This window comes from Theobroma cacao, chromosome 8, assembly GCF_053813885.1.
Source record: "Theobroma cacao isolate CCN51 chromosome 8, ASM5381388v1, whole genome shotgun sequence".
NCBI lineage: Eukaryota > Viridiplantae > Streptophyta > Magnoliopsida > Malvales > Malvaceae > Theobroma > Theobroma cacao.
The window spans coordinates 18,959,065-18,985,371 of record NC_142646.1 but is presented as its reverse complement, the minus strand read 5'-3'; positions in this window follow the sequence as shown (position 1 = coordinate 18,985,371).

Genomic DNA, 26,307 nt, shown 5'->3' with positions numbered 1-26,307 from the left:
CTCCCTTTAAATAGTTATATAATCTCATAATTGATTTTAAGTTGCGTTTTTTTTTACATTTTTGGTTAAAACAGATTATAATTGAATGTTTACCTCGAGAAACGTGATGCAAAAACCATTCATTGAGAAGAAAACTTCTTTTATAGTCACTTATGCCTTCAAAAGCTTTGTTTCTCCCTTTAAATGGTTATATAATCTCATAATTTATTTTAAGTTACGTTTTTTGTACATTTTTGGTTAAAACAGATTATAATTGAATGTTTACCTCGAGAAACGTGATGCAAAAACCATTCATTGAGAAGAAAACTTCTTTTATAGTCACTTATGCCTTCAAAAGCTTTGTTTCTCCCTTTAAATGGTTATATAATCTCATAATTGATTTTAAGTTGAATTTTTTTACATTTTTGGTTAAAACAGATTATAATTGAATGTTTATCTCGAGAAACGTGATGTAAAAACCATTCATCGAGAAGAAAACTTCTTTTATAGTCACTTATGCCTTCAACAGCTTTGTTTCTCCCTTTAAATGGTTATATAATCTCATAATTGATTTTAAGTTACATTTTTTTTACATTTTTGGTTAAAACAGATTATAATTGAATGTTTACCTTGAGAAACGTGATGCACAAACCATTCATTGAGAAGAAAACTTCTTTTATAGTCACTTATGCCTTCAAAAGCTTTGTTTATCTCTTTAAATGGTTATATAATCTCATAATAGATTTTAAGTTGAATTTTTTTACATTTATGGTTAAAACAGATTATAATTGAATGTTTACCTCATGAAACGTGATGCAAAAACCATTCATTGAGAAGAAACCTTCTTTTATAGTCACTTATGCCTTCAAAAGATTTGTTTCTCCCTTTAAATGGTTATATAATCTCATAATCGAATTTAAGTTGCGTTTTTTTTACATTTTTGGTTAAAACAGATTATAATTGAATGTTTACCTCGAGAAACGTGATGCAAAAACCATTCATTGAGAAGAAAACTTCTTTTATAGTCACTTATGCCTTCAAAAGCTTTGTTTCTCCCTTTAAATGCTTATATAATCTCATAATTGATTTTAAGTTGAATTTTTTTACATTTTTGGTTAAAACAGATTATAATTGAATGTTTACCTCGAGAAACGTGATGCAAAAATCATTCATTGAGATGAAATCTTCTTTTATAGTCACTTATGCCTTCAAAAGCTTTGTTTCACCCTTTAAATGGTTATATAATCTCATAATAGATTTTAAGTTGAATTTTTTTACATTTTTGGTTAAAACAGATTATAATTGAATGTTTACCTCGAGAAACGTGATGCAAAAACCATTCATTGAGAAGAAAACTTCTTTTATAGTCACTTATGCCTTCAAAAGCTTTATTTCACCCTTTAAATGGTTATATAATCTCATAATAGATTTTAAGTTGAATTTTTTTACATTTTTGGTTAAAACAGATTATAATTGAATGTTTACCTCGAGAAACGTGATACAAAAACCGTTCATTGAGAAGAAAACATCTTTTATAGTCACTTATGCCTTCAAAAGCTTTGTTTCTCCCTTTAAATGGTTATATAATCTCATAATTGATTTTAAGTTGAATTTTTTTACATTTTTGGTTAAAATAGATTATAATTGAATGTTTACCTCGAGAAACGTGATGTAAAAACCATTCATCGAGAAGAAAACTTCTCTTATAGTCACTTGTGCCTTCAAAAGCTTTATTTCTCCCTTTAAATGGTTATATAATCTCATAATTGATTTTAAATTGAATTTTTTTTACATTTTTTATTAAAACAGATTATAATTGAATGTTTACCTTGGGAAACGTGATGCAAAAACCATTCATTGAGAAGAAAACTTCTTTTATAGTCACCTATACCTTCAAAAGCTTTGTTTCTCCCTTTAAATGGTTATATAACCTCATAATTGATTTTAAGTTTAGTTTTTTTTACATTTTTGGTTAAAACAGATTATAATTGTATGTTTACCTCGAGAAACGTGATGCAAAAACCATTCATTGAGAAGAAAACTTCTTTTATAGTCACTTATGCCTTCAAAAGCTTTGTTTCTCCCTTGAAATGGTTATACAATCTCATAATTTATTTTAAGTTTAATTTTTTTACATTTTTGGTTAAAACAGATTATAATTGAATGTTTACCTCGAGAAACGTGATGTAAAAACCATTCATCGAGAAGAAAACTTCTTTTATAGTCACTTATGCCTTCAAAAGCTTTGTTTCTCCCTTTAAATGGTTATATAATCTCATAATTGATTTTAAGTTGCATTTTTTTTACATTTTTGGTTAAAACAGATTATAATTGAATGTTTACCTCGAGAAACGTGATGCAAAAACCATTCATTGAGAAGAAACCTTCTTTTATAGTCACTTATGCCTTCAAAAGCTTTGTTTCTCCCTTTAAATGGTTATATAATCCCATAATTGATTTTAAGTTGAGTTTTTTTACATTTTTAGTTAAAACAGATTATAATTGAATGTTTACCTCGAGAAACGTGATGCAAAAACCATTCATTGAGAAGAAAACTTCTTTTATAGTCACTTATGCCTTCAAAAGCTTTGTTTCTCCCTTTAAATGGTTATATAACCTCATAATTGATTTTAAGTTTAGTTTTTTTTACATTTTTGGTTAAAACAGATTATAATTGAATGTTTACCTTGAGAAACGTGATGCAAAAACCATTCATTGAGAAGAAAACTTCTTTTATAGTCACTTATTCCTTCAAAAGCTTTGTTTCTCCCTTTAAATGGTTATATAATCTCATAATTGATTTGAAGTTGAATTTTTTTACATTTTTGGTTAAAACAGATTATAATTGAATGTTTACCTTGAGAATCTTGAAGCGAAAGCCATTCATTGAGAAGAAAACTTCTTTTATAGTCACTTATGCCTTCAAAAGCTTTGTTTCTCCCTTTAAATGGTTATATAATCTCATAATTGATTTTAAGTTTAGTTTTTTTACATTTTTGGTTAAAACAGATTATAATTGAATGTTTACCTCGAGAAACGTGATGCAAAAACCATTCATTGAGAAGAAAACTTCTTTTATAGTCGCTTATGCCTTCAAAAGCTTTGCTTCTCCCTTTAAATGGTTATATAATCTCATAATTGATTTTAAGTTGAATTTTTTTACATTTTTGGTTAAAACAGATTATAATTGAATGTTTACCTCGAGAAACGTGATGCAAAAACCATTCATTGAGAAGAAAACTTCTTTTATAGTCACTTATGCCTTCAAAAGCTTTGTTTCTCCCTTTAAATAGTTATATAATCTCATAATTGATTTTAAGTTGCGTTTTTTTTACATTTTTGGTTAAAACAGATTATAATTGAATGTTTACCTCGAGAAACGTGATGCAAAAACCATTCATTGAGAAGAAAACTTCTTTTATAGTCACTTATGCCTTCAAAAGCTTTGTTTCTCCCTTTAAATGGTTATATAATCTCATAATTGATTTTAAGTTACGTTTTTTGTACATTTTTGGTTAAAACAGATTATAATTGAATGTTTACCTCGAGAAACGTGATGCAAAAACCATTCATTGAGAAGAAAACTTCTTTTATAGTCACTTATGCCTTCAAAAGCTTTGTTTCTCCCTTTAAATGGTTATATAATCTCATAATTGATTTTAAGTTGAATTTTTTTACATTTTTGGTTAAAACAGATTATAATTGAATGTTTATCTCGAGAAACGTGATGTAAAAACCATTCATCGAGAAGAAAACTTCTTTTATAGTCACTTATGCCTTCAACAGCTTTGTTTCTCCCTTTAAATGGTTATATAATCTCATAATTGATTTTAAGTTACATTTTTTTTACATTTTTTGTTAAAACAGATTATAATTGAATGTTTACCTTGAGAAACGTGATGCACAAACCATTCATTGAGAAGAAAACTTCTTTTATAGTCACTTATGCCTTCAAAAGCTTTGTTTATCTCTTTAAATGGTTATATAATCTCATAATAGATTTTAAGTTGAATTTTTTTACATTTATGGTTAAAACAGATTATAATTGAATGTTTACCTCATGAAACGTGATGCAAAAACCATTCATTGAGAAGAAACCTTCTTTTATAGTCACTTATGCCTTCAAAAGATTTGTTTCTCCCTTTAAATGGTTATATAATCTCATAATCGAATTTAAGTTGCGTTTTTTTTACATTTTTGGTTAAAACAGATTATAATTGAATGTTTACCTCGAGAAACGTGATGCAAAAACCATTCATTGAGAAGAAAACTTCTTTTATAGTCACTTATGCCTTCAAAAGCTTTGTTTCTCCCTTTAAATGCTTATATAATCTCATAATTGATTTTAAGTTGAATTTTTTTACATTTTTGGTTAAAACAGATTATAATTGAATGTTTACCTCGAGAAACGTGATGCAAAAATCATTCATTGAGAAGAAATCTTCTTTTATAGTCACTTATGCCTTCAAAAGCTTTGTTTCACCCTTTAAATGGTTATATAATCTCATAATAGATTTTAAGTTGAATTTTTTTAGATTTTTGGTTAAAACAGATTATAATTGAATGTTTACCTCGAGAAACGTGATGCAAAAACCATTCATTGAGAAGAAAACTTCTTTTATAATCACTTATGCCTTCAAAAGCTTTGTTTCTCCCTTTAAATGGTTATATAATCTCATAATTGATTTTAAGTTACGTTTTTTGTACATTTTTGGTTAAAACAGATTATAATTGAATGTTTACCTCGAGAAACGTGATGCAAAAACCATTCATTGAGAAGAAAACTTCTTTTATAGTCGCTTATGCCTTCAAAAGCTTTGCTTCTCCCTTTAAATGGTTATATAATCTCATAATTGATTTTAAGTTGAATTTTTGTACATTTTTGGTTAAAACAGATTATAATTGAATGTTTACCTCGAGAAACGTGATGCAAAAACCATTCATTGAGAAGAAAACTTCTTTTATAGTCACTTATGCCTTCAAAAGCTTTGTTTCTCCCTTTAAATGGTTATATAATCTCATAATTGATTTTAAGTTGCGTTTTTTGTACATTTTTTGTTAAAACAGATTATAATTGAATGTTTACCTCGAGAAACGTGATGCAAAAACCATTCATTGAGAAGAAAACTTCTTTTATAGTCACTTATGCCTTCAAAAGCTTTGTTTCTCCCTTTAAATGGTTATATAATCTCATAATTGATTTTAAGTTACGTTTTTTGTACATTTTTGGTTAAAACAGATTATAATTGAATGTTTACCTCGAGAAACGTGATGTAAAAACCATTCATCGAGAAGAAAACTTCTTTTATAGTCACTTATGCCTTCAAAAGCTTTGTTTCTCCCTTTAAATGGTTATATAATCTCATAATTGATTTTAAGTTGCATTTTTTTTACATTTTTGGTTAAAACAGATTATAATTGAATGTTTACCTCAAGAAACGTGATGCAAAAACCATTCATTGAGAAGAAACCTTCTTTTATAGTCACTTATGCCTTCAAAAGCTTTGTTTCTCCCTTTAAATGGTTATATAATCCCATAATTGATTTTAAGTTGAGTTTTTTTACATTTTTAGTTAAAACAGATTATAATTGAATGTTTACCTCGAGAAACGTGATGCAAAAACCATTCATTGAGAAGAAAACTTCTTTTATAGTCACTTATGCCTTCAAAAGCTTTGTTTCTCCCTTTAAATGGTTATATAATCTCATAATTGATTTTAAGTTGCGTTTTTTTTACATTTTTGGTTAAAACAGATTATAATTGAATGTTTACCTCGAGAAACGTGATGCAAAAACCATTCATTGAGAAGAAAACTTCTTTTATAGTCACTTATGCCTTCAAAAGCTTTGTTTCTCCCTTTAAATGGTTATATAATCTCATAATTGATTTTAAGTTGCGTTTTTTTTACATTTTTGGTTAAAACAGATTATAATTGAATGTTTACCTCGAGAAACGTGATGCAAAAACCATTCATTGAGAAGAAAACTTCTTTTATAGTCACTTATGCCTTCAAAAGCTTTGTTTCTCCCTTTAAATGGTTATATAATCTCATAATTGATTTTAAGTTACGTTTTTTGTACATTTTTGGTTAAAACAGATTATAATTGAATGTTTACCTCGAGAAACGTGATGTAAAAACCATTCATCGAGAAGAAAACTTCTTTTATAGTCACTTATGCCTTCAAAAGCTTTGTTTCTCCCTTTAAATGGTTATATAATCTCATAATTGATTTTAAGTTGCATTTTTTTTACATTTTTGGTTAAAACAGATTATAATTGAATGTTTACCTCCAGAAACGTGATGCAAAAACCATTCATTGAGAAGAAACCTTCTTTTATAGTCACTTATGCCTTCAAAAGCTTTGTTTCTCCCTTTAAATGGTTATATAATCCCATAATTGATTTTAAGTTGAGTTTTTTTACATTTTTAGTTAAAACAGATTATAATTGAATGTTTACCTCGAGAAACGTGATGCAAAAACCATTCATTGAGAAGAAAACTTCTTTTATAGTCACTTATGCCTTCAAAAGCTTTGTTTCTCCCTTTAAATGGTTATACAATCTCATAATTTATTTTAAGTTGAATTTTTTTACATTTTTGGTTAAAACAGATTATAATTGAATGTTTACCTCGAGAAACGTGATGTAAAAACCATTCATCGAGAAGAAAACTTCTTTTATAGTCACTTATGCCTTCAAAAGCTTTGTTTCTCCCTTTAAATGGTTATATAATCTCATAATTGATTTTAAGTTGCATTTTTTTTACATTTTTGGTTAAAACAGATTATAATTGAATGTTTACCTCAAGAAACGTGATGCAAAAACCATTCATTGAGAAGAAACCTTCTTTTATAGTCACTTATGCCTTCAAAAGCTTTGTTTCTCCCTTTAAATGGTTATATAATCCCATAATTGATTTTAAGTTGAGTTTTTTTACATTTTTAGTTAAAACAGATTATAATTGAATGTTTACCTCGAGAAACGTGATGCAAAAACCATTCATTGAGAAGAAAACTTCTTTTATAGTCACTTATGCCTTCAAAAGCTTTGTTTCTCCCTTTAAATGGTTATACAATCTCATAATTTATTTTAAGTTGAATTTTTTTACATTTTTGGTTAAAACAGATTATAATTGAATGTTTACCTCGAGAAACGTGATGTAAAAACCATTCATCGAGAAGAAAACTTCTCTTATAGTCACTTGTGCCTTCAAAAGCTTTATTTCTCCCTTTAAATGGTTATATAATCTCATAATTGATTTTAAATTGAATTTTTTTTACATTTTTTATTAAAACAGATTATAATTGAATGTTTACCTTGGGAAACGTGATGCAAAAACCATTCATTGAGAAGAAAACTTCTTTTATAGTCACCTATACCTTCAAAAGCTTTGTTTCTCCCTTTAAATGGTTATATAACCTCATAATTGATTTTAAGTTTAGTTTTTTTTACATTTTTGGTTAAAACAGATTATAATTGTATGTTTACCTCGAGAAACGTGATGCAAAAACCATTCATTGAGAAGAAAACTTCTTTTATAGTCACTTATGCCTTCAAAAGCTTTGTTTCTCCCTTTAAATGGTTATACAATCTCATAATTTATTTTAAGTTGAATTTTTTTACATTTTTGGTTAAAACAGATTATAATTGAATGTTTACCTCGAGAAACGTGATGTAAAAACCATTCATCGAGAAGAAAACTTCTTTTATAGTCACTTATGCCTTCAAAAGCTTTGTTTCTCCCTTTAAATGGTTATATAATCTCATAATTGATTTTAAGTTGCATTTTTTATACATTTTTGGTTAAAACAGATTATAATTGAATGTTTACCTCGAGAAACGTGATGCAAAAACCATTCATTGAGAAGAAACCTTCTTTTATAGTCACTTATGCCTTCAAAAGTTTTGTTTCTCCCTTTAAATGGTTATATAATCCCATAATTGATTTTAAGTTGAGTTTTTTTACATTTTTAGTTAAAACAGATTATAATTGAATGTTTACCTCGAGAAACGTGATGCAAAAACCATTCATTGAGAAGAAAACTTCTTTTATAGTCACTTATGCCTTCAAAAGCTTTGTTTCTCCCTTTAAATGGTTATACAATCTCATAATTTATTTTAAGTTGAATTTTTTTACATTTTTGGTTAAAACAGATTATAATTGAACGTTTACCTCTAGAATCTTGAAGCGAAAGCCATTCATTGAGAAGAAACCTTCTTTTATAGTCACTTATGCCTTCAAAAGCTTTGTTTCTCCCTTTAAATGCTTATATAATCTCATAATTGATTTTAAGTTGAATTGTTTTGCATTTTTGGTTAAAACAGATTATAATTGAATGTTTACCTCGAGAAACGTGATGCAAAAACCATTCATTGAGAAGAAAACTTCTTTTATAGTCACCTATACCTTCAAAAGCTTTGTTTCTCCCTTTAAATGGTTATATAACCTCATAATTGATTTTAAGTTTAGTTTTTTTTACATTTTTGGTTAAAACAGATTATAATTGTATGTTTACCTCGAGAAACGTGATGCAAAAACCATTCATTGAGAAGAAAACTTCTTTTATAGTCACTTATGCCTTCAAAAGCTTTGTTTCTCCCTTTAAATGGTTATATAACCTCATAATTGATTTTAAGTTTAGTTTTTTTTACATTTTTGGTTAAAACAGATTATAATTGTATGTTTACCTCGAGAAACGTGATGCAAAAACCATTCATTGAGAAGAAAACTTCTTTTATAGTCACTTATGCCTTCAAAAGCTTTGTTTCTCCCTTTAAATGGTTATACAATCTCATAATTTATTTTAAGTTGAATTTTTTTACATTTTTGGTTAAAACAGATTATAATTGAATGTTTACCTCGAGAAACGTGATGTAAAAACCATTCATCGAGAAGAAAACTTCTTTTATAGTCACTTATGCCTTCAAAAGCTTTGTTTCTCCCTTTAAATGGTTATATAATCTCATAATTGATTTTAAGTTGCATTTTTTTTACATTTTTGGTTAAAACAGATTATAATTGAATGTTTACCTCGAGAAACGTGATGCAAAAACCATTCATTGAGAAGAAACCTTCTTTTATAGTCACTTATGCCTTCAAAAGCTTTGTTTCTCCCTTTAAATGGTTATATAATCCCATAATTGATTTTAAGTTGAGTTTTTTTACATTTTTAGTTAAAACAGATTATAATTGAATGTTTACCTCGAGAAACGTGATGCAAAAACCATTCATTGAGAAGAAAACTTCTTTTATAGTCACTTATGCCTTCAAAAGCTTTGTTTCTCCCTTTAAATGGTTATACAATCTCATAATTTATTTTAAGTTGAATTTTTTTACATTTTTGGTTAAAACAGATTATAATTGAATGTTTACCTCGAGAAACGTGATGTAAAAACCATTCATCGAGAAGAAAACTTCTCTTATAGTCACTTGTGCCTTCAAAAGCTTTATTTCTCCCTTTAAATGGTTATATAATCTCATAATTGATTTTAAATTGAATTTTTTTTACATTTTTTATTAAAACAGATTATAATTGAATGTTTACCTTGGGAAACGTGATGCAAAAACCATTCATTGAGAAGAAAACTTCTTTTATAGTCACCTATACCTTCAAAAGCTTTGTTTCTCCCTTTAAATGGTTATATAACCTCATAATTGATTTTAAGTTTAGTTTTTTTTACATTTTTGGTTAAAACAGATTATAATTGTATGTTTACCTCGAGAAACGTGATGCAAAAACCATTCATTGAGAAGAAAACTTCTTTTATAGTCACTTATGCCTTCAAAAGCTTTGTTTCTCCCTTTAAATGGTTATACAATCTCATAATTTATTTTAAGTTGAATTTTTTTACATTTTTGGTTAAAACAGATTATAATTGAATGTTTACCTCGAGAAACGTGATGTAAAAACCATTCATCGAGAAGAAAACTTCTTTTATAGTCACTTATGCCTTCAAAAGCTTTGTTTCTCCCTTTAAATGGTTATATAATCTCATAATTGATTTTAAGTTGCATTTTTTATACATTTTTGGTTAAAACAGATTATAATTGAATGTTTACCTCGAGAAACGTGATGCAAAAACCATTCATTGAGAAGAAACCTTCTTTTATAGTCACTTATGCCTTCAAAAGTTTTGTTTCTCCCTTTAAATGGTTATATAATCCCATAATTGATTTTAAGTTGAGTTTTTTTACATTTTTAGTTAAAACAGATTATAATTGAATGTTTACCTCGAGAAACGTGATGCAAAAACCATTCATTGAGAAGAAAACTTCTTTTATAGTCACTTATGCCTTCAAAAGCTTTGTTTCTCCCTTTAAATGGTTATACAATCTCATAATTTATTTTAAGTTGAATTTTTTTACATTTTTGGTTAAAACAGATTATAATTGAACGTTTACCTCTAGAATCTTGAAGCGAAAGCCATTCATTGAGAAGAAACCTTCTTTTATAGTCACTTATGCCTTCAAAAGCTTTGTTTCTCCCTTTAAATGCTTATATAATCTCATAATTGATTTTAAGTTGAATTGTTTTGCATTTTTGGTTAAAACAGATTATAATTGAATGTTTACCTCGAGAAACGTGATGCAAAAACCATTCATTGAGAAGAAAACTTCTTTTATAGTCACCTATACCTTCAAAAGCTTTGTTTCTCCCTTTAAATGGTTATATAACCTCATAATTGATTTTAAGTTTAGTTTTTTTTACATTTTTGGTTAAAACAGATTATAATTGTATGTTTACCTCGAGAAACGTGATGCAAAAACCATTCATTGAGAAGAAAACTTCTTTTATAGTCACTTATGCCTTCAAAAGCTTTGTTTCTCCCTTTAAATGGTTATATAACCTCATAATTGATTTTAAGTTTAGTTTTTTTTACATTTTTGGTTAAAACAGATTATAATTGTATGTTTACCTCGAGAAACGTGATGCAAAAACCATTCATTGAGAAGAAAACTTCTTTTATAGTCACTTATGCCTTCAAAAGCTTTGTTTCTCCCTTTAAATGGTTATACAATCTCATAATTTATTTTAAGTTGAATTTTTTTACATTTTTGGTTAAAACAGATTATAATTGAATGTTTACCTCGAGAAACGTGATGTAAAAACCATTCATCGAGAAGAAAACTTCTTTTATAGTCACTTATGCCTTCAAAAGCTTTGTTTCTCCCTTTAAATGGTTATATAATCTCATAATTGATTTTAAGTTGCATTTTTTTTACATTTTTGGTTAAAACAGATTATAATTGAATGTTTACCTCGAGAAACGTGATGCAAAAACCATTCATTGAGAAGAAACCTTCTTTTATAGTCACTTATGCCTTCAAAAGCTTTGTTTCTCCCTTTAAATGGTTATATAATCCCATAATTGATTTTAAGTTGAGTTTTTTTACATTTTTAGTTAAAACAGATTATAATTGAATGTTTACCTCGAGAAACGTGATGCAAAAACCATTCATTGAGAAGAAAACTTCTTTTATAGTCACTTATGCCTTCAAAAGCTTTGTTTCTCCCTTTAAATGGTTATACAATCTCATAATTTATTTTAAGTTGAATTTTTTTACATTTTTGGTTAAAACAGATTATAATTGAATGTTTACCTCGAGAAACGTGATGTAAAAACCATTCATCGAGAAGAAAACTTCTTTTATAGTCACTTATGCCTTCAAAAGCTTTGTTTCTCCCTTTAAATGGTTATATAATCTCATAATTGATTTTAAGTTGCATTTTTTTTACATTTTTGGTTAAAACAGATTATAATTGAATGTTTACCTCGAGAAACGTGATGCAAAAACCATTCATTGAGAAGAAACCTTCTTTTATAGTCACTTATGCCTTCAAAAGCTTTGTTTCTCCCTTTAAATGGTTATATAATCCCATAATTGATTTTAAGTTGAGTTTTTTTACATTTTTAGTTAAAACAGATTATAATTGAATGTTTACCTCGAGAAACGTGATGCAAAAACCATTCATTGAGAAGAAAACTTCTTTTATAGTCACTTATGCCTTCAAAAGCTTTGTTTCTCCCTTTAAATGGTTATATAACCTCATAATTGATTTTAAGTTTAGTTTTTTTTACATTTTTGGTTAAAACAGATTATAATTGAATGTTTACCTTGAGAAACGTGATGCAAAAACCATTCATTGAGAAGAAAACTTCTTTTATAGTCACTTATGCCTTCAAAAGCTTTGTTTCTCCCTTTAAATGGTTATATAATCTCATAATTGATTTGAAGTTGAATTTTTTTACATTTTTGGTTAAAACAGATTATAATTGAATGTTTACCTTGAGAATCTTGAAGCGAAAGCCATTCATTGAGAAGAAAACTTCTTTTATAGTCACTTATGCCTTCAAAAGCTTTGTTTCTCCCTTTAAATGGTTATATAATCTCATAATAGATTTTAAGTTTAGTTTTTTTACATTTTTGGTTAAAACAGATTATAATTGAATGTTTACCTCGAGAAACGTGATGCAAAAACCATTCATTGAGAAGAAAACTTCTTTTATAGTCGCTTATGCCTTCAAAAGCTTTGCTTCTCCCTTTAAATGGTTATATAATCTCATAATTGATTTTAAGTTGAATTTTTTTACATTTTTGGTTAAAACAGATTATAATTGAATGTTTACCTCGAGAAACGTGATGCAAAAACCATTCATTGAGAAGAAAACTTCTTTTATAGTCACTTATGCCTTCAAAAGCTTTGTTTCTCCCTTTAAATAGTTATATAATCTCATAATTGATTTTAAGTTGCGTTTTTTTTACATTTTTGGTTAAAACAGATTATAATTGAATGTTTACCTCGAGAAACGTGATGCAAAAACCATTCATTGAGAAGAAAACTTCTTTTATAGTCACTTATGCCTTCAAAAGCTTTGTTTCTCCCTTTAAATGGTTATATAATCTCATAATTTATTTTAAGTTACGTTTTTTGTACATTTTTGGTTAAAACAGATTATAATTGAATGTTTACCTCGAGAAACGTGATGCAAAAACCATTCATTGAGAAGAAAACTTCTTTTATAGTCACTTATGCCTTCAAAAGCTTTGTTTCTCCCTTTAAATGGTTATATAATCTCATAATTGATTTTAAGTTGAATTTTTTTACATTTTTGGTTAAAACAGATTATAATTGAATGTTTATCTCGAGAAACGTGATGTAAAAACCATTCATCGAGAAGAAAACTTCTTTTATAGTCACTTATGCCTTCAACAGCTTTGTTTCTCCCTTTAAATGGTTATATAATCTCATAATTGATTTTAAGTTACATTTTTTTTACATTTTTGGTTAAAACAGATTATAATTGAATGTTTACCTTGAGAAACGTGATGCACAAACCATTCATTGAGAAGAAAACTTCTTTTATAGTCACTTATGCCTTCAAAAGCTTTGTTTATCTCTTTAAATGGTTATATAATCTCATAATAGATTTTAAGTTGAATTTTTTTACATTTATGGTTAAAACAGATTATAATTGAATGTTTACCTCATGAAACGTGATGCAAAAACCATTCATTGAGAAGAAACCTTCTTTTATAGTCACTTATGCCTTCAAAAGATTTGTTTCTCCCTTTAAATGGTTATATAATCTCATAATCGAATTTAAGTTGCGTTTTTTTTACATTTTTGGTTAAAACAGATTATAATTGAATGTTTACCTCGAGAAACGTGATGCAAAAACCATTCATTGAGAAGAAAACTTCTTTTATAGTCACTTATGCCTTCAAAAGCTTTGTTTCTCCCTTTAAATGCTTATATAATCTCATAATTGATTTTAAGTTAAATTTTTTTACATTTTTGGTTAAAACAGATTATAATTGAATGTTTACCTCGAGAAACGTGATGCAAAAATCATTCATTGAGAAGAAATCTTCTTTTATAGTAACTTATGCCTTCAAAAGCTTTGTTTCACCCTTTAAATGGTTATATAATCTCATAATAGATTTTAAGTTGAATTTTTTTACATTTTTGGTTAAAACAGATTATAACTGAATGTTTACCTCGAGAAACGTGATGCAAAAACCATTCATTGAGAAGAAAACTTCTTTTATAGTCACTTATGCCTTCAAAAGCTTTGTTTCACCCTTTAAATGGTTATATAATCTCATAATAGATTTTAAGTTGAATTTTTTTACATTTTTGGTTAAAACAGATTATAATTGAATGTTTACCTCGAGAAACGTGATACAAAAACCATTCATTGAGAAGAAAACTTCTTTTATAGTCACTTATGCCTTCAAAAGCTTTGTTTCTCCCTTTAAATGGTTATATAATCTCATAATTGATTTTAAGTTGAATTTTTTTACATTTTTGGTTAAAACATATTATAATTGAATGTTTACCTTGAGAATCTTGAAGCGAAAGCCATTCATTGAGAAGAAAACTTCTTTTATAGTCACTTATGCCTTCAAAAGATTTGTTTCTCCCTTTAAATGGTTATATAATCTCATAATTGATTTTAAGTTGAATTTTTTTACATTTTTGGTTAAAACAGATTATAATTGAATTTTTACCTCAAGAAACGTGATACAAAAACCATTCATTGAGAAGAAAACTTCTTTTATAGTCACTTATGCCTTCAAAAGCTTTGTTTCTCCCTTTAAATGGTTATATAATCTCATAATTGATTTTAAGTTGAATTTTTTTACATTTTTGGTTAAAACAGATTATAATTGAATGTTTACCTCGAGAAACGTGATGTAAAAACCATTCATTGAGAAGAAAACTTCTTTTATAGTCACTTATGCCTTCAAAAGCATTGTTTCTCCCTTTAAATGGTTATATAATCTCATAATTGATTTTAAGTTGCGTTTTTTTTACATTTTTGGTTAAAACAGATTATAATTGAATGTTTACCTCGAGAAACGTGATGCAAAAACCATTCATTGCAAAGAAAACATCTTTTATAGTCACTTATGCCTTCAAAAGCTTTGTTTCTCCCTTTAAATGGTTATATAATCTCATAATAGATTTTAAGTTAAATTTTTTTACATTTATGGTTAAAACAGATTATAATTGAATGTTTACCTCGAGAAACGTGATGCAAAAACCATTCATTGAGAAGAAAACTTCTTTTATAGTCACTTATGCCTTCAAAAGATTTGTTTCTCCCTTTAAATGGTTATATAATCTCATAATTGATTTTAAGTTGCGTTTTTTTTACATTTTTAGTTAAAACAGATTATAATTGAATGTTTACCTCAAGAATCTTGAAGCGAAAGCCATTCATTGAGAAGAAAACTTCTTTTATAGTCACTTATGCCTTCAAAAGCTTTGTTTTTCCCTTTAAATGGTTATATAATATGATAATTGATTTTAAGTTGCGTTTTTTTTACATTTTTGGTTAAAACAGATTATAATTAAATGTTGACCTCGAGAAACGTGATGCAAAAACCATTCATTGAGAAGAAAACTTCTTTTATAGTCACTTATGCCTTCAAAAGCTTTGTTTCTTTCTTTAAATGGTTATATAATCTCATAATTGATTTTAAGTTGAATTTTTTCACATTTTTGGTTAAAACAGATTATAATTTAATGTTTACCTCGAGAATCTTGAAGCGAAAGCCATTCATTGAGAAGAAAACTTCTTTTATAGTCACTTATACCTTCAAAAGCTTTGTTTCTCCCTTTAAATGGTTATATAATCCCATAATTGATTTTAAGTTGTGTTTTTTTATATTTTTCGTTAAAACAGATTATAATTGAATGTTTACCTCGAGAAACGTGATGCAAAAACCATTCATTGAGAAGAAAACTTCTTTTATAATCACTTATGCCTTCAAAAGCTTTGTTTCTCCCTTTAAATGGTTATATAACCTCATAATTGATTTTAAGTTTAGTTTTTTTTACATTTTTGGTTAAAACATATTATAATTGAATGTTTACCTCGAGAAACGTGATGCAAAAACCATTCATTGAGAAGAAAACTTCTTTTATAGTCACTTATGCCTTCAAAAGCTTTGTTTCTCCCTTTAAAGGGTTATATAATCTCATAATTGATTTTAAGTTGAATTTTTTTACATTTTTGGTTAAAACAGATTATAATTGAATGTTTACCTTGAGAATCTTGAAGCGAAAGCCATTCATTGAGAAGAAAACTTCTTTTATAGTCACTTATGCCTTCAAAAGCTTTGTTTCTCCCTTTAAATGGTTATATAATCTCATAATTGACTTTAAGTTGCGTTTTTTTTACATTTTTGGTTAAAACAGATTATAATTGAATGTTTACCTCGAGAAACGTGATGCAAAAACCATTCATTGAGAAGAAAACTTCTTTTATAGTCACTTATGCCTTCAAAAGCTTTGTTTCTCCCTTTAAATGCTTATATAATCTCATAATTGATTTTAAGTTGAATTTTTTTACATTTTTGGTTAAAACAGATTATAATTGAATGTTTACCTCGAGAAACGTGATGCAAAAATCATTCATTGAGAAGAAATCTTCTTTTATAGTCACTATGCCTTCAAAAGCTTTGTTTCACCCTTTAAATGGTTATATAATCTCATAATAGATTTTAAGTTGAATTTTTTTACATTTATGGTTAAAACAGATTATAATTGAATGTTTACCTCGAGAAACGTGATGCAAAAACCATTCATTGAGAAGAAAACTTCTTTTATAGTCACTTATGCCTTCAAAAGCTTTGTTTCACCCTTTAAATGGTTATATAATCTCATAATAGATTTTAAGTTGAATTTTTTTACATTTATGGTTAAAACAGATTATAATTGAATGTTTACCTCGAGAAACGTGATGCAAAAACCATTCATTGAGAAGAAAACTTCTTTTATAGTCACTTATGCCTTCAAAAGCTTTGTTTCACCCTTTAAATGGTTATATAATCTCATAATAGATTTTAAGTTGAATTTTTTTACATTTTTGTCTAAAACAGATTATAATTGAATGTTTACCTCGAGAAACGTGATGCAAAAACCATTCATTGAGAAGAAAACTTCTTTTATAGTCACTTATGCCTTCAAAAGCTTTGTTTCTCCCTTTAAATGGTTATATAACCTCATAATTGATTTTAAGTTTAGTTTTTTGTACATTTTTGGTTAAAACAGATTAGAATTGAATGTTTACCTCGAGAAACGTGATGCAAAAACCATTCATTGAGAAGAAAACTTCTTTATAGTCACTTATGCCTTCAAAAGCTTTGTTTCTCCCTTTAAATGGTTATATAATCTCATAATTTATTTTAAGTTGAATTTTTTTACATTTTTGGTTAAAACATATTATAATTGAATGTTTACCTTGAGAATCTTGAAGCGAAAGCCATTCATTGAGAAGAAAACTTCTTTTATAGTCACTTATGCCTTCAAAAGCTTTGTTTCTCCCTTTAAATGGTTATATAATCTCATAATTGATTTTAAGTTTAGTTTTTTTTACATTTTTGGTTAAAACAGATTATAATTGAATGTTTACCTCGAGAAACGTGATACAAAAACCATTCATTGAGAAGAAAACTTCTTTTATAGTCACTTATGCCTTCAAAAGCTTTGTTTCTCCCTTTAAATGGTTATATAATCTCATAATTGATTTTAAGTTGAATTTTTTAACATTTTTGGTTAAAACAGATTATAATTGAATGTTTACCTCGAGAAACGTGATGCAAAAACCATTCATTGAGAACAAAACTTCTTTTATAGTCACTTATGCCTTCAAAAGCTTTGTTTCTCCCTTTAAATGCTTATATTATCTCATAATTGATTTTAAGTTGAATTTTTTTACATTTTTGGTTAAAACAGATTATAATTGAATGTTTACCTCAAGAATCTTGAAGCGAAAGCCATTTATTGAGAAGAAAACTTCTTTTATAGTCACTTATGCCTTCAAAAGCTTTGTTTTTCCCTTTAAATGGTTATATAATATGATAATTGATTTTAAGTTGCGTTTTTTTTTACATTTTTGGTTAAAACAGATTATAATTAAATGTTGACCTCGAGAAACGTGATGCAAAAACCATTCATTGAGAAGAAAACTTCTTTTATAGTCACTTATGCCTTCAAAAGCTTTGTTTCTTTCTTTAAATGGTTATATAATCTCATAATTGATTTTAAGTTGAATTTTTTCACATTTTTGGTTAAAACAGATTATAATTTAATGTTTACCTCGAGAATCTTGAAGCGAAAGCCATTCATTGAGAAGAAAACTTCTTTTATAGTCACTTATACCTTCAAAAGCTTTGTTTCTCCCTTTAAATGGTTATATAATCCCATAATTGATTTTAAGTTGTGTTTTTTTATATTTTTCGTTAAAACAGATTATAATTGAATGTTTACCTCGAGAAACGTGATGCAAAAACCATTCATTGAGAAGAAAACTTCTTTTATAATCACTTATGCCTTCAAAAGCTTTGTTTCTCCCTTTAAATGGTTATATAACCTCATAATTGATTTTAAGTTTAGTTTTTTTTACATTTTTGGTTAAAACATATTATAATTGAATGTTTACCTCGAGAAACGTGATGCAAAAACCATTCATTGAGAAGAAACCTTCTTTTATAGTCACTTATGCCTTCAAAAGATTTGTTTCTCCCTTTAAATGGTTATATAATCTCATAATCGAATTTAAGTTGCGTTTTTTTTACATTTTTGGTTAAAACAGATTATAATTGAATGTTTACCTCGAGAAACGTGATGCAAAAACCATTCATTGAGAAGAAAACTTCTTTTATAGTCACTTATGCCTTCAAAAGCTTTGTTTCTCCCTTTAAATGCTTATATAATCTCATAATTGATTTTAAGTTGAATTTTTTTACATTTTTGGTTAAAACAGATTATAATTGAATGTTTACCTCGAGAAACGTGATGCAAAAATCATTCATTGAGAAGAAATCTTCTTTTATAGTCACTTATGCCTTCAAAAGCTTTGTTTCACCCTTTAAATGGTTATATAATCTCATAATAGATTTTAAGTTGAATTTTTTTACATTTTTGGTTAAAACGGATTATAATAGAATGTTTACCTCGAGAAACGTGATGCAAAAACCATTCATTGAGAAGAAAACTTCTTTATAGTCACTTATGCCTTCAAAAGCTTTGTTTCTCCCTTTAAATGGTTATATAATCTCATAATTTATTTTAAGTTGAATTTTTTTACATTTTTGGTTAAAACAGATTATAATTGAATGTTTACCTTGAGAATCTTGAAGCGAAAGCCATTCATTGAGAAGAAAACTTCTTTTATAGTCACTTATGCCTTCAAAAGCTTTGTTTCTCCCTTTAAATGGTTATATAATCTCATAATTGATTTTAAGTTTAGTTTTTTTTACATTTTTGGTTAAAACAGATTATAATTGAATGTTTACCTCGAGAAACGTGATACAAAAACCATTCATTGAGAAGAAAACTTCTTTTATAGTCACTTATGCCTTCAAAAGCTTTGTTTCTCCCTTTAAATGGTTATATAATCTCATAATTGATTTTAAGTTGAATTTTTTTACATTTTTGGTTAAAACAGATTATAATTGAATGTTTACCTCGAGAAACGTGATGCAAAAACCATTCATTGAGAAGAAAACTTCTTTTATAGTCACTTATGCCTTCAAAAGCTTTGTTTCTCCCTTTAAATGCTTATATAATCTCATAATTGATTTTAAGTTGAATTTTTTTACATTTTTGGTTAAAACAGATTATAATTGAATGTTTACCTTGAGAAACGTGATGCAAAAACCATTCATTGAGAAGAAAACTTCTTTTATAGTCACTTATGCCTTCAAAAGCTTTGTTTCTCCCTTTAAATGGTTATATAACCTCATAATTGATTTTAAGTTTAGTTTTTTGTACATTTTTGGTTAAAACAGATTAGAATTGAATGTTTACCTCGAGAAACGTGATGCAAAAACCATTCATTGAGAAGAAAACTTCTTTTATAGTCACTTATGCCTTCAAAAGCTTTGTTTCTCCCTTTAAAGGGTTATATAATATGATAATTGATTTTAAGTTGCGTTTTTTTTACATTTTTGGTTAAAACAGATTATAATTAAATGTTGACCTCGAGAAACGTGATGCAAAAACCATTCATTGAGAAGAAAACTTCTTTTATAGTCACTTATGCCTTCAAAAGCTTTGTTTCTTTCTTTAAATGGTTATATAATCTCATAATAGATTTTAAGTTGAATTTTTTTACATTTTTGGTTAAAACAGATTATAATTGAATGTTTACCTCGAGAAACGTGATACAAAAACCATTCATTGAGAAGAAATCTTCTTTTATAGTCACTTATGCCTTCAAAAGCTTTGTTTCACCCTTTAAATGGTTATATAATCTCATAATAGATTTTAAGTTGAATTTTTTTACATTTTTGGTTAAAACGGATTATAATAGAATGTTTACCTCGAGAAACGTGATGCAAAAACCATTCATTGAGAAGAAAACTTCTTTATAGTCACTTATGCCTTCAAAAGCTTTGTTTCTCCCTTTAAATGGTTATATAATCTCATAATTTATTTTAAGTTGAATTTTTTTACATTTTTGGTTAAAACAGATTATAATTGAATGTTTACCTTGAGAATCTTGAAGCGAAAGCCATTCATTGAGAAGAAAACTTCTTTTATAGTCACTTATGCCTTCAAAAGCTTTGTTTCTCCCTTTAAATGGTTATATAATCTCATAATTGATTTTAAGTTTAGTTTTTTTTACATTTTTGGTTAAAACAGATTATAATTGAATGTTTACCTCGAGAAACGTGATACAAAAACCATTCATTGAGAAGAAAACTTCTTTTATAGTCACTTATGCCTTCAAAAGCTTTGTTTCTCCCTTTAAATGGTTATATAATCTCATAATTGATTTTAAGTTGAATTTTTTTACATTTTTGGTTAAAACAGATTATAATTGAATGTTTACCTCGAGAAACGTGATGCAAAAACCATTCATTGAGAAGAAAACTTCTTTTATAGTCACTTATGCCTTCAAAAGCTTTGTTTCTCCCTTTAAATGCTTATATAATCTCATAATTGATTTTAAGTTGAATTTTTTTACATTTTTGGTTAAAACAGATTATAATTGAATGTTTACCTTGAGAAACGTGATGCAAAAACCATTCATTGAGAAGAAAACTTCTTTTATAGTCACTTATGCCTTCAAAAGCTTTGTTTCTCCCTTTAAATGGTTATATAACCTCATAATTGATTTTAAGTTTAGTTTTTTGTACATTTTTGGTTAAAACAGATTAGAATTGAATGTTTACCTCGAGAAACGTGATGCAAAAACCATTCATTGAGAAGAAAACTTCTTTTATAGTCACTTATGCCTTCAAAAGCTTTGTTTCTCCCTTTAAAGGGTTATATAATCTCATAATTGATTTTAAGTTGAATTTTTTTACATTTTTGGTTAAAACAGACTATAATTGAATGTTTACCTTGAGAATCTTGAAGCGAAAGCCATTCATTGAGAAGAAAACTTCTTTTATAGTCACTTATGCCTTCAAAAGCTTTGTTTCTCCCTTTAAATGGTTATATAATCTCATAATTGACTTTAAGTTGCGTTTTTTTTACATTTTTGGTTAAAACAGATTATAATTGAATGTTTACCTCGAGAAACGTGATGCAAAAACCATTCATTGAGAAGCAAACTTCTTTTATAGTCACTTATGCCTTCAAAAGCTTTGTTTCTCCCTTTAAATGCTTATATAATCTCATAATTGATTTTAAGTTGAATTTTTTTACATTTTTGGTTAAAACAGATTATAATTGAATGTTTACCTCGAGAAACGTGATGCAAAAATCATTCATTGAGAAGAAATCTTCTTTTATAGTCACTTATGCCTTCAAAAGCTTTGTTTCACCCTTTAAATGGTTATATAATCTCATAATAGATTTTAAGTTGAATTTTTTTACATTAATGGTTAAAACAGATTATAATTGAATGTTTACCTCGAGAAACGTGATGCAAAAACCATTCATTGAGAAGAAAACTTCTTTTATAGTCACTTATGCCTTCAAAAGCTTTGTTTCACCCTTTAAATGGTTATATAATCTCATAATAGATTTTAAGTTGAATTTTTTTACGTTTATGGTTAAAACAGATTATAATTGAATGTTTACCTCGAGAAACGTGATGCAAAAACCATTCATTGAGAAGAAAACTTCTTTTATAGTCACTTATGCCTTCAAAAGCTTTGTTTCACCCTTTAAATGGTTATATAATCTCATAATAGATTTTAAGTTGAATTTTTTTACATTTTTTATTAAAACAGATTATAATTGAATGTTTACCTCGAGAAATGTGATACAAAAACCATTCATTGAGAAGAAAACTTCTTTTATAGTCACTTATGCCTTCAAAAGCTTTGTTTCTCCCTTTAAATGGTTATATAATCTCATAATTGATTTTAAGTTGAATTTTTTTACATTTTTGGTTAAAACATATTATAATTGAATGTTTACCTTGAGAATCTTGAAGCGAAAGCCATTCATTGAGAAGAAAACTTCTTTTATAGTCACTTATGCCTTCAAAAGCTTTGTTTCTCCCTTTAAATGGTTATATAATCTCATAATTGATTTTAAGTTGAATTTTTTTACATTTTTGGTTAAAACAGATTATAATTGAATGTTTACCTCAAGAAACGTGATACAAAAACCATTCATTGAGAAGAAAACTTCTTTTATAGTCATTTATGCCTCCAAAAGCTTTGTTTCTCCCTTTAAATGGTTATATAATCTCATAATTGATTTTAAGTTGAATTTTTTTACATTTTTGGTTAAAACAGATTATAATTGAATGTTTACCTTGAGAAACGTGATGCAAAAACCATTCATTGAGAAGAAAACTTCTTTTATAGTCACTTATGCCTTCAAAAGCTTTGTTTCTCCCTTTAAATGGTTATATAACCTCATAATTGATTTTAAGTTTAGTTTTTTGTACATTTTTGGTTAAAACAGATTAGAATTGAATGTTTACCTCGAGAAACGTGATGCAAAAACCATTCATTGAGAAGAAAACTTCTTTATAGTCACTTATGCCTTCAAAAGCTTTGTTTCTCCCTTTAAATGGTTATATAATCTCATAATTGATTTTAAGTTGAATTTTTTTACATTTTTGGTTAAAACAGATTATAATTGAATGTTTACCTTGAGAATCTTGAAGCGAAAGCCATTCATTGAGAAGAAAACTTCTTTTATAGTCACTTATGCCTTCAAAAGCTTTGTTTCTCCCTTTAAATGGTTATATAATCTCATAATTGATTTTAAGTTTAGTTTTTTTTACATTTTTGGTTAAAACAGATTATAATTGAATGTTTACCTCGAGAAACGTGATACAAAAACCATTCATTGAGAAGAAAACTTCTTTTATAGTCACTTATGCCTTCAAAAGCTTTGTTTCTCCCTTTAAATGGTTATATAATCTCATAATTGATTTTAAGTTGAATTTTTTTACATTTTTGGTTAAAACAGATTATAATTGAATGTTTACCTCGAGAAACGTGATGCAAAAACCATTCATTGAGAAGAAAACTTCTTTTATAGTCACTTATGCCTTCAAAAGCTTTGTTTCTCCCTTTAAATGCTTATATTATCTCATAATTGATTTTAAGTTGAATTTTTTTACATTTTTGGTTAAAACAGATTATAATTGAATGTTTACCTCAAGAATCTTGAAGCGAAAGCCATTCATTGAGAAGAAAACTTCTTTTATAGTCACTTATGCCTTCAAAAGCTTTGTTTTTCCCTTTAAATGGTTATATAATATGATAATTGATTTTAAGTTGCGTTTTTTTTATATTTTTGGTTAAAACAGATTATAATTAAATGTTGACCTCGAGAAACGTGATGCAAAAACCATTCATTGAGAAGAAAACTTCTTTTATAGTCACTTATGCCTTCAAAAGCTTTGTTTCTTTCTTTAAATGGTTATATAATCTCATAATTGATTTTAAGTTGAATTTTTTCACATTTTTGGTTAAAACAGATTATAATTTAATGTTTACCTCGAGAATCTTGAAGCGAAAGCCATTCATTGAGAAGAAAACTTCTTTTATAGTCACTTATACCTTCAAAAGCTTTGTTTCTCCCTTTAAATGGTTATATAATCCCATAATTGATTTTAAGTTGTGTTTTTTTATATTTTTCGTTAAAACATATTATAATTGAATGTTTACCTCGAGAAACGTGATGCAAAAACCATTCATTGAGAAGAAAACTTCTTTTATAATCACTAATGCCTTCAAAAGCTTTGTTTCTCCCTTTAAATGGTTATATAACCTCATAATTGATTTTAAGTTTAGTTTTTTTTACATTTTTGGTTAAAACATATTATAATTGAATGTTTACCTCGAGAAACGTGATGCAAAAACCATTCATTGAGAAGAAAACTTCTTTTATAGTCACTTATGCCTTCAAAAGCTTTGTTTCTCCCTTTAAAGGGTTATATAATCTCATAATTGATTTTAAGTTGAATTTTTTTACATTTTTGGTTAAAACAGATTATAATTGAATGTTTACCTTGAGAATCTTGAAGCGAAAGCCATTCATTGAGAAGAAAACTTCTTTTATAGTCACTTATGCCTTCAAAAGCTTTGTTTCTCCCTTTAAATGGTTATATAATCTCATAATTGACTTTAAGTTGCGTTTTTTTTACATTTTTGGTTAAAACAGATTATAATTGAATGTTTACCTCGAGAAACGTGATGCAAAAACCATTCATTGAGAAGAAAACTTCTTTTATAGTCACTTATGCCTTCAAAAGCTTTGTTTCTCCCTTTAAATGGTTATATAATCTCATAATTGATTTTAAGTTGAATTTTTTTACATTTTTGGTTAAAACAGATTATAATTGAATGTTTACCTCGAGAAACGTGATGCAAAAATCATTCATTGAGAAGAAATCTTCTTTTATAGTCACTTATGCCTTCAAAAGCTTTGTTTCACCCTTTAAATGGTTATATAATCTCATAATAGATTTTAAGTTGAATTTTTTTACATTTATGGTTAAAACAGATTATAATTGAATGTTTACCTCGAGAAACGTGATGCAAAAACCATTCATTGAGAAGAAAACTTCTTTTATAGTCACTTATGCCTTCAAAAGCTTTGTTTCACCCTTTAAATGGTTATATAATCTCATAATAGATTTTAAGTTGAATTTTTTTACATTTATGGTTAAAACAGATTATAATTGAATGTTTACCTCGAGAAACGTGATGCAAAAACCATTCATTGAGAAGAAAACTTCTTTTATACTCACTTATGCGTTCAAAAGCTTTGTTTCACCCTTTAAATGGTTATATAATCTCATAATAGATTTTAAGTTGAATTTTTTTACATTTTTGGTTAAAACAGATTATAATTGAATGTTTACCTCGAGAAACGTGATACAAAAACCATTCATTGAGAAGAAAACTTCTTTTATAGTCACTTATGCCTTCAAAAGCTTTGTTTCTCCCTTTAAATGGTTATATAATCTCATAATTGATTTTAAGTTGAATTTTTTTACATTTTTGGTTAAAACATATTATAATTGAATGTTTACCTTGAGAATCTTGAAGCGAAAGCCATTCATTGAGAAGAAAACTTCTTTTATAGTCACTTATGCCTTCAAAAGCTTTGTTTCTCCCTTTAAATGGTTATATAATCTCATAATTGATTTTAAGTTGAATTTTTTTACATTTTTGGTTAAAACAGATTATAATTGAATGTTTACCTCAAGAAACGTGATACAAAAACCATTCATTGAGAAGAAAACTTCTTTTATAGTCACTTATGCCTTCAAAAGCTTTGTTTCTCCCTTTAAATGGTTATATAATCTCATAATTGATTTTAAGTTGAATTTTTTTACATTTTTGGTTAAAACAGATTATAATTGAATGTTTACCTCAAGAAACGTGATACAAAAACCATTCATTGAGAAGAAAACTTCTTTTATAGTCATTTATGCCTTCAAAAGCTTTGTTTCTCCCTTTAAATGGTTATATAATCTCATAATTGATTTTAAGTTGAATTTTTTTACATTTTTGGTTAAAACAGATTATAATTGAATGTTTACCTTGAGAAACGTGATGCAAAAACCATTCATTGAGAAGAAAACTTCTTTTATAGTCACTTATGCCTTCAAAAGCTTTGTTTCTCCCTTTAAATGGTTATATAACCTCATAATTAATTTTAAGTTTAGTTTTTTGTACATTTTTGGTTAAAACAGATTAGAATTGAATGTTTACCTCGAGAAACGTGATACAAAAACCATTCATTGAGAAGAAAACTTCTTTATAGTCACTTATGCCTTCAAAAGCTTTGTTTCTCCCTTTAAATGGTTATATAATTTCATAATTGATTTTAAGTTGAATTTTTTTACATTTTTGGTTAAAACAGATTATAATTGAATGT